We start from the raw sequence: 9,209 nt of genomic DNA on the forward strand, positions 1-9,209 counted from the left end.
CAAAATACCCCCTCTTTAAAGGCTTAAACTTTATTAATCACTAACTCATCTTGTGCTAATGATAAAAAAAAGTGGTCAATTAGTCAAATATCACACATATTGTCAAGATTTTTTTTAATTACCCCTTAAAACACACTTTTATGTGTGTAACAAAATTACTGAATAACCTACATCACTAATTCTGCCTAATCGATGTAAGTAGTTTGCAAAATCCGATTCTATAATTCTTGCTTGTAAAAAGTTTAGAAACTACAAATAAACTCATTTAGAAAATGGAATTACACTAGGGGGAAGTATCAAATACGAAAATGAAATTACACTAGCGGGATCTTAAATTTTTCAGAGAGATTCGGGATTTATTTTTTCACATACATAAAGAGGTCTTATGACCTCAGGATTGAATAAGGAGAAATTATTCCATCCGATTTCAAGCAGATTTCACCTTCATCAAAAAGCCCTAATTTTTTTACCCGTTGAATACGCATATTAAGAAGCCTTTCATCGGTTCGATATTAGCCCAAACTTCCCCGCTTTCATTCTGTAACCGCAGCAAATTGATCCTCTTTCGACAATTTTCCTTTTGATTCTGCAAAAGGACCTGCATCGTTTGAAGGTATGTTCCCTTCTCACTTTTCTCTTTACCATTGTTGTCCCAAAAAGACATCTATGAAGTTCTTTTCCTTTCTTGGAGCATTGCTGTTGTGTTTGGGTTTTATCCCCCTTTAAACTGAAATCGTACCAAAGCCCATGGAAAACGCCATCTGAATAATGCTTTCGATAATCTTTTCTCTTTACATATATTTCAAATTATGAAGAAATTATAAGAAGAATTGATAAAGAGAATACGAATGTATTTGTTTCTTACGAATAGATGATACAGAGGATAGGAACTAAAATGAAAGTGAAATACTTTTTGTGTTTAAGTTCTAACACAATGGTCAAAAGCCATTTTTGAGTTCTATTTTTTTTTCTTTTTTTTTTTTTTTCTAAACTTACATCTTAACTCCCCAAAGTATAGTTAGTTGATCATATTTAATATTACTTGGTCTTATTTAATATTAGAAAAATGCATACATATTATCCAAATATGATATGCAAACGTAAATTGATTTAAAAAAAAACTAATATTTAAAGATTGGTATAAAGTATGTATTAGTTTCGATATTGATTATTTAATAAGATTTAGATTATCAATAGTTATCATATTCAGTAATCTTACCCTTTTTTTTTTGTTGTTTTTAATTATAACATTTTGTTTTGGCAAAATAACCATTTGGTCCGGAATGATCATTTTTTACTAGAGTTTAGTAAACAATTAGATAATTTCAAACCATTAATATGGTTACCCTATAAATATCCTTTAACCCTGGTCCCAAATTATTTGCTATATCATTATTAATCAATTCGTGTATTCAAGTTTATAAATATTACATGAGCTACCAATCGTCTGTAATTGTAACAGTTACTTTTAAGTTATTAATGTTATTTTTAACCGTATTCTATTATTGTCATTACATACAAAACAAGGACATGAATGTAACGGACGCTAGAGAGAGAATAAAAAGCAGAAAATTATATTTGGATAATAGAAAATCCAAAAAACAATATACCAAATCATTGTCTCATCTTACACCTATTGTACATGTTATTCATTGTACCCAATATGGTAATTTTCTTAATTTATTTTCCATTTATTATATGTTTTATTAATTTATTTTAAATATGTTATTTATTATTATTTTAAAAATAAAATTACATTAAAATAAAAATATATTTAACTTTACAGGTTCAAATAAGTTGTTTTCTACTATTTTACAGGTTCAAATACAAAATACCAATTGCATATTGAAACCACTAAAGGTGTAATTTCAACCAATAGTTATGAGATTATCTTATTACTGCAAAACATATACACTTTAATTAGTAGAGATTTTATTATCAGTTATCAATTTTAAATAAATAAGTTACAATGTAATTAAAAAAAATTAATTTCTAACCCGTAGTGTCCACGGGTTATAACCTAGTAAGAATATATCCTCACGAGACTTTGAAAAACACTCGCAAAATTAACATTTTCATCTAAAAGATGATTTTTCGCACGAATGCCTACAAAGATACAAAAAAATATATATATATGTTGCAGTCCTATTATTTGTTGTGTAAATGTAAAATATACATTTTAAATGAGTATAAATCATTTATAGTCCTTTTACCCATTTTCCCCTAACGTTTTTACTGTGACTATGAAAGATTTAAGAGGATCATTATATGAAATAGGTTGACATAAACTAGTAAATACTCCTGGGGACTAATTGATTTTGTTGTATTCTACAACTTGAACGTACCGATATTTATATTAAGTAATTATGATTATGATATTATTTTGGGCTAATGTGATCTACTAAATTATAATGGTTTTGTTGGAACATATCATTGACGACTTTACATACCGACTATATTATTTAATCATTCAAAAAGGAAAAACTGAATTGAATCCAAGATTATGTTGTTTTTTTATGTGGATTTTCAAAAATAAAGTACAACAGTTATACGAGGGTCTTTATCAACAAATGTCTATAAGAGCATCCATAACAGTACTTGCAATAGTTTTGCAAATAGGGTTAGAAGAGGAACGATAAGATCGAAAGGTCTCCCTTACACATTTGAAGGTTTATGGATGTGTGTATGACCATGTAAAAGACATTGAGAAAGACAATGTTGTAGCGAAGGAGAATAAATATTTCTTTATTGGGTTTGGTTTGGATGAAATGGGATATCACTAGATACCCAAAGTAAAAGGGTTATTCACATTCAGGATTTGACATTCAATGAATTTTCTTTGTATAAAAACAACCTTATGATTTCCAAAGAGATCACGCACTATATCTATAGTTCGAAACCATAATTCAAAAACCAAAAGTCAAGTGGTGTACGAACGGATTTCAAACAAAGATCTTGTAATGTCTTCTAGAAATATCGAAACATATGAGGAACGAGGAAGCAGTGGGAGCGAAGATACATCTGGTAACACCGGAGTGAGTGAGAGCGGATCAGAAGGCAATGAAGCCTTAGATAGTGACTCGAACGACAACAATACTAAAGCCGATAATACTGAAGCAGCACCTTCTATTGTTTGAAGATCCACTCGATTTATGTACCTTATAGTATTACACATTTCTTTAGCAAATTACCTATTGGTGACTAACAATTGCTAATTGAAGTCCTATCCAGAAGCCTTAAAAGTGAAAGAATATATAGAATAGGAAAATCTGATGAAGGATGAGATACACTCACTTGACAAGAACAAGACTTGGACTCTTGTCAAGTTACCATCGAGGAAGAAAGCATTACATGACAAGTCGTTGTTCGGGGTAAAAACAAAGTTGATGGAATCAAGAGATACTAGGTCATATTAATGGTGAAAGCGTTTCAACATAGTGCATGAGGTGATTTTAATGAAATCTTCTCCCAATTGTGAAAATGACCACAAGCGGAACAATTGTGGTATTATGGCTCCACAATATTTACATCTTGAACAACATGATGTAAAGATGCAATTTTGCATGGAAACCTTGATGAAGACATCTACATGGTACAACCCAAAGGCTCTTAGATTGCTAAAAAAAACCTAGTGTGCAAATTGAAGAAAGGAGTGTATGGATTAAAGAAAGTTGCAAGGCACTGGTACATAAAGTTTTATGATTTCATGTGGAGCAATGGCGACCGAAGATGTTAGAGTGATCGTTATTGCTACTAGAAGAATTTTAAGTCCTCTTACACCATCCTCTATTTTATGCCGATAATATGTTAATGGATGGATCCGAAATTCAAGAAATCAATAACTTGCAGATGAAATTATCCAAAGAGTTCGAATTAAAGGACTTAGGAGTTGCGAAACAAATTTTGAGGATGAGCATAGTCAGATATAGAGATTTGGGAACACACAATCTCCTTGATTAAAGCCCAACTCTAAAAGAAAGTTCTTCAACCAAATTAGTTCTTTGCTATCTTATGCTATCGCAAATACTGTGGTTTGGTAGCTGAAAAATCAACACTCTTTTATAGTCTTGACATCTAATTGATTGTGGTTCCTCCAATCGTGAATTTGCAACCAATAATGCTCTTACATAAATCTACATACCCCCAGTTCAACATCAACCAAACCTTCGAGAATAACCATTTGCCTTCTAAATGATCAATATATGGTCGGGTGCACACCGTTGTATACATCAAACTACCAAATGTCGAAGTATATGAGACTTTTTCCTTTGTTGCTTTACCAACTTCTGTTTTTGTAGGGATTGAATCTTAGAGAATTTCAAGTGGCTCCCACGAGGATGGGTATCTTATTCCTAAAGGAGCAAGCCATTGATTTGGTTCTTCTTTCGCTTCCTAATTCATATGGTCAATTCGTTGAGAACTTTCATATGAGGAGTCTCGATGTGACCTTAACTGATCTGGACTATATGTTGATGGTTGCTAAAGTAGAAATTCTTAAGAACACAACAAAAATAGAAATGGTTATAGGGTTTAATTCCATGAATTCCATGGACATTGATGAAGAAAATGGTGATGATCTAGAAAAAGATTTCTCTTCCTAATCGAAAGGGATTATACAAGATCAAACTATTTAATGGTATGGTAAAGAGAAAGGCTCATTCTCGGATTATTCCCAATGTTGAACCAATGAGTACATTTGTATCCACTGCCAATTGAAGAAAAATTGGAAGCAAAGCTGCCCACATTACTTGAAAGGTGTTAGAGATGGTAAAGTCAAGTCGTGTGACTCTACTTCAGGTATATCCATTATCTAACTCCATAAGTTCCTATTCTTAGAATCTTGATACATGATGTGATGATCACATTTTTATGGTATTTTAGGATATAAAATAAAGAAGTAATCTTAAACAAGTGAGCTAGCTAAATTTGATCATGAAATATGGACTTTAGTCGCATGGTTTGATGGTTAGAATTTGGAGCTACTTCTAGGGAGTTAGGATAATTTAATAGATTTTTATTACTCTTCAAAGATGTTTAGAAATATAGTTTTTCATTTCATGCATTATAAGGAAAAGTTCCAATTTTCAATAAAAGTGAAGTTTTGGTTTATGTAGTTGCCTTATCTTATTCCATTGCAATGGCATTAATAAGCGTTAGTTATGTTTCAGATAATAGCAATACTAATTATGGATTTGATTCTTATGATATCACTTGTGGTAATGTCATAATTGACCAAGTGAAAAGAAATCTCATTACCAATTGGACAGATACTTGGTGCTATACAAGTCGTATTGTATAATATATGAGAATTTTGTTCACTAAAAGTATAACTTAATTCATTGTTCACATGCTTATGTAAGGCAAGTGAATGACTAATGGATCTAGTACATATTGATATGAACTCTTCAGATCCACTACAAGGGAAGATAACTCTATTCGTCATGATTTATTGATGTTTCAATAAATATGATTTTGTTTATAAGATTAAGCATAATTCTGATACTTTTAAAAGTTCATGAGTAGCAGAACAAATAGAAGAATCTATTAGGCAGAAAGATAAAAGATTCTCCAATCTAAAAAGAAAGGAAAATATATTAGTATCATGTTTTATGATCATATTACTAATTGCAAGACAATTAATCCTCTAAGAACATCTTAGTGTAATTGTATGTCTAAGAAGAGGAGTCGAATTTTAATTGGAAATGGTTCGATCATAAGATAAATCATACTTTGTTCCACTCACGTTTTAGAGCCATGCTCTAGTAAAAATAAATCATATCTTGAAACTCAATTCAAAAATAAGAAGGATGACAACACCTCATAATGTGTGGAGTAACAATGTTTCGTTACTCTAGCACATTTAGAATTTGGAGTTTTGATGTTTTTCGTTGATCGAAAAACAAAAGATAAACTATGTCCTATTCTATGAAGTGTTTTCTTGTCGGAAATCTGCATAGACTTTTGAATATTTATTTTAGCTCATAAAGGAATACTCCTTGAGAAAGAAACTCATATGTCAAGAAGTCAGTGGGAGCCATGTTGATCTTGAGTAGCAATAGTCAAATGACAATGGTCCTTTTAGTTATCACTAGCACGCGATCTGATTTTGATAACCTATTATGTTTAATTAAAATATTTGTGTGCAGTTCCAGTTGATTTGGTAATGCTTATGAGCTCTATGTTCTTTATTTACCTATAAATGCAAAGCACGTTGGTCAGTGAAAGTACACTAATCAAATATGGGTGAGCTGTTAACAACATGGAAGCACTAGTGGGACTTTTGAGCTACTAGAAGGCAAGAAATTTAGATTAGTGAAATTCAATCCATGAGGAAGACATAAAGGTAACTTTTGTTTGTCCTAAAGCTTGTCATGTGACTATAGGTGGGAAATCCACATGGATAGGAACGTATGCCCTTTAAATCTAGATAGCAAAAGGTTTTGCCCTAATTCATGAAAGATGATTATGAGGAAATGCTTTTGATGATAGATTTTAAAGATATGATAGAGTTCAATTCGAATATTGGTTGTACTAATTGCATTCTAAAATTGACAATATGATTACGGTAACCCTCTTCATATTTCGAATTGTGAGGAATGTCAATGAATTGTTTAGACTTTCAGGAGATATGTTTGAAACACCTTATTTTGAATCGTTTCCTAATTCGGGGCCGTGAACCGAAGATCAGTTTTCATAAGATTATGGGCCTTGGGGAAGGAGATATTTAGACCCCTTGGATGTGGATAAGGTAAATTAGGTGATCCGAGAGTTCGGTATGTGTTTTGGGGTCAAGGGTAAAACTGTAAAGTGATAGTTCGGGCCTTTTATTAATTTTGGATTTAAGCTCAGAACATTTTTAAGGAAAAGGAGAGTTGATAAAATTGTAGAGCTTCTCACTACCTTTCCTTGGATATAAAGAACGTCAAAATTGGACTTAGAACGTAGAAGTTATGGCCTTCGGAAGATTGGTGGTTTTGATCCCTAGCCGAGTACGTTGGGCGTACTCTATGAGTACGTTGGGCGTAGTTGCTCTATGTCTTAGACGTGGAGGCATCCGTGTACGCTGGGCGTACATGGTAGTATGCTGAGCATACGCTTATCAGGGGCAAACCCTAATTTTCAGGGTTTGTGCTCTATTTTAACACCGTAAGTTTCCTTGAGAGTTTCTTATGACCAACCTCCACATCTGCAAACCTTGAGAATGAAACCCTAGACTTCATTTGAGTGTTGTGATCCATTGTTGTGATTGTGTTGTGTTTATTGGATCCTTTGAAGGGGGTGAAGCTTGGTGGTGAATCTTTGGTGGACTTGGAGCTTGAAGATCCATAATCTTCATAAACTTTGCAAGCTATTTGAGGTATAAATCTCTAACTTGATGGATCACTTGGTTAAATCTAGTTAGGGAAGGTTTTCATGTTGTTTATGGTCCTTTAAGCCATGCTTGAGAGTATGATCTACTCTAGAAGCTAAGGATGGTAGATCTTGGCATTTTTGAGGTCCCTTGTTCATAAAAATGCAATCTTGATGAGTTATCTTGGACCATGCATGAGTTAGGGTTGTTATTATGGTTCTCTTTGAGTATTGGGTCCCATTAAGTCATTAAAGGGTGTAAAGTTGCCAACTTTACATGATAAGACGCCATTTAGGATGAATCTAAGAATTTGGCATAGTAGCTGACCGGATTAAGCACTTAATGGAAAGATTGACTTGCTGCAAAGTACGTTGGGCGTACCAGGTTTGTACGTCGTGCGTACTGGCCAAAGTAGGTGTACATTGGGCGTAGGTCTGAGTACATCGGGCGTACTCAACTACCTTTGACTTTTGTGTTTTTTGGCCATATTTGGACTGTTAGGGTTTTAGGCCTTATTAAGCCACTAGTCTTTCTGAATTTGAGCCATTTTTAGGCTTTGGAATTTCTTGGATTTAGGACCATGATGGGCTCTGAGTATCATTTACGAATTTAGGCCATATTGGGCTTTTGGTTCCCTTAGGTTGGGCCTCGGTTTTTAGGCCAAGTGAGGAAAGGGTAAAATGGTCTTTTAGCTTGGGAGTTAGACAAATGAATTAGATTACTAGTTATGGTTTATGACACAATTATTAATTGGGATTTTATTTGATTGATTAGCGCGGGGATTATCCGGAGCAGCAGTCCCAACGTTTATCTAATTTTCAACAATTTGAGGTGAGTCTCCTCACTCTGCTTGGCAGCTCAAAGGCACTAATGCCGACCTAGGGTTTACTATGGTTAGGATGCTAGTTGTTTGTGTGACTCTTGCAAGTGTAGTATGTGACATGTATATCGGGCGGGTCTCGATGCCAGGTGGGGCCTAATGGATGTGTTATAGTAGGCTAGTTGTCTTTGTTACTCTTGTATGTATTGCATGTATTTTCATGTATCTCGAGCGGGGCCTGATGGGTGAGTTGGGCGGGACCCATCGCATGTTATTGATAGATATATTCCAGGCAGGATCAGATGGCTGTAGGGCAACGCCTATTGTATGTATGGTATGCGGTATTTTTGGGACCTCACTAAGCTTTGTGCTTACGGTTTTATGGTTATGGTTTCAGGTACTTTTGGTTTGCAATGGAGGGGCCCGTTTTGATTGCAGTGTATCCACCCATGTTTCCACAACTTGATGATTTTGGGATTGTACTCTGATCATTGTTTCATTTTGATAAACTTTCAAATATTTGGAAAAGATAATTGTTGTTTTTTATTGAATTTAAATATGAAATTTCTACCTTATGATTTTTGGGATGTTTCAAGTTGGTATCAAATCCTTGGTTTGAGGTATTCGGACATACCCTCGAGTGTATCTGAACTCAAACTGAGGGTTTGGTAAAATTTTCATAAAATAAATGTTTATTTAAAGGATTTTCTAATAAAAGAAAGGGGAGTGATGTGTGTAATCATCCGAGATCAAGTAAGTGATTCTCATAACACCCATACATGTTTTCCATGATTGTATGTTATGAGATTTGCATGCTATATTAGGGCTAAGGAAGTGCTTAGGATTTCATGTTAGGAGAAATGCCTTTGTATGCCTATGGTTTGAGTTTTAGAATTGCATGCTAGTATGGATCTTAGATGATTGGATAGAATGCTTTGATTAGTTGGTACGCAGGTAAGACTTCCCGATACCCGAATGTTGTTTGCTTTGTGCTTCGTGGGACTCATACTAATGTGAGTTAATTATCTCATGAATATG

At 33.7% G+C, this 9,209-nt stretch overlaps 1 long non-coding RNA gene across 1 annotated transcript; it reads left to right on the forward strand.

Moving 5' to 3' along the window:
- Window positions 1-229: 229 nt before the first annotated feature.
- Window positions 230-8,735, forward strand: LOC145012108 (uncharacterized). The gene is made up of 2 exons (XR_013664386.1): window positions 230-613; window positions 8,569-8,735. It is a non-coding gene; the product is annotated as an uncharacterized LOC145012108 (long non-coding RNA).
- Window positions 8,736-9,209: the final 474 nt, after the last annotated feature.

This window comes from Lactuca saligna, chromosome 8 (genome assembly GCF_052625555.1).
Source record: "Lactuca saligna cultivar CGN05327 chromosome 8, ASM5262555v1, whole genome shotgun sequence".
NCBI lineage: Eukaryota > Viridiplantae > Streptophyta > Magnoliopsida > Asterales > Asteraceae > Lactuca > Lactuca saligna.